The sequence below is a fragment of the Crocuta crocuta genome, unplaced genomic scaffold, assembly GCF_008692635.1.
Source record: "Crocuta crocuta isolate KB4526 unplaced genomic scaffold, BGI_CrCroc_1.0 scaffold125, whole genome shotgun sequence".
Classification (NCBI taxonomy): Eukaryota; Metazoa; Chordata; class Mammalia; order Carnivora; family Hyaenidae; genus Crocuta; species Crocuta crocuta.
This window is the reverse complement of record NW_027531143.1, coordinates 9,338,664-9,340,136: the sequence shown is the minus strand read 5'-3', so window position 1 is coordinate 9,340,136 and position 1,473 is coordinate 9,338,664.

Below are 1,473 nucleotides of genomic sequence, written 5' to 3'. Positions count from 1 at the left end.
ACTTTTTCTTATATTCATATATTGAATATCCTTACAAATGACCCCTTTCACTTCCTGTCTATGCTGTCCTATGCATTGTAGGTTGTTTAAGCAGCATCCCTGGCCTCTACTCACTAGAGAACTCCTTACCTGTGATAATCAAAAATGTCCATAGATATTGCCAAATGTCCCCTGGTAGGGTAAAATTACCTCTGTTTGAGAAGCATTGCTATAAAGATTCCTAACAGGTAAGGATATAATAAATTCATTCATATTAAGTTTCTTTTGAGATAAAATTTATGTATGATGCAATGCACAGATCAAGTGTACACCGATAAATGAATGTTGATGAATGCGTACACCCATGTAACCAGCATCCCAATCAATATATATTAATTTTCATTGATCCAGAAAGCCTCCTTGCGGCCCTTCAAATCAATTCCAACACTTCTGTTCTGAGACAACCAACCACTGTTATGATTTCTATATTCAGAGAATATTCTTATTCTTGAATTTTTTAATAAGTGGAATTATATAACGTGTTCTTTTGAGTCTGAGTTTGTTAACTCAAGATAATGCTTTTTAGATTCATGTACATTGTTGCATATATCAGTTGTTTGTTTCTTTTTGTTGCTGAATGGTATTCCCTTGTGAAGTCATACAAATAGAAACATTTGTTTTATTCATTCTCTTAATAGAAACTTGGTTGTTTCCAGTTTGGGGTTGCTATGAATAAAGTGGCTATAAAAATTCTTGAGGAAGTCCTTTGGTGGACATCTTTTCATCTCTCTTGAAGTGGAATTGCTGGGTAAAAGGTTAGATATATGCATAACTTTTAAGAAACTGCCAAGGAGGGGCACCTGAGTGGCTCAGTTGGTTAAGCGTCAGACTTCGGCTCAGGCCATGATCTCATGGTTCAGGCCCGCGTCGAACTCTGTGCTGACAGCCAGCTCAGAGCCTGGAGCCTGCTTCAGATTCTGTGTCTCCCTCTCTCTCTGACCCTCCCCTGCTCATGCTCTCTCTCTCTCTCAGAAATAAATAAAACATTAAAAAAGAAAAAAAGAAAAGAAAAGAAAAGTAAAAAGAAAAGAAAAGAAAAACTGCCAAGCAGTATTCCAAAGTGCTTACATACTCACCAGTGTTGGAAACTTCCCATTGTTCCACATCCTTGTTGATGTTTTCTTGTCAATCTTTATACTTTCACTGTTCTGGTGGGAATGAAGAAGTATATCATGATATTTATCATTTTAATTTGTTGTTGGGTAATAGTGTTGATAGCCTTTGTATGAATGTGCTTATTGGTCATTTATATATTCTCTTTGTCAAGTGTCTGTTTAAGTCTTTTGCCCATTTTTATTGGGTTCTTTATCTGTTTGTCACTGATTTATAACATTTTTACGTGTTCTGGATGTGACTTCTTTGTCAGACATATGTGTTGTATTTCTTCCAGTCTGTAGCTTACTTTTCCTTATTAACAGTGCTCCTTGATGAGCA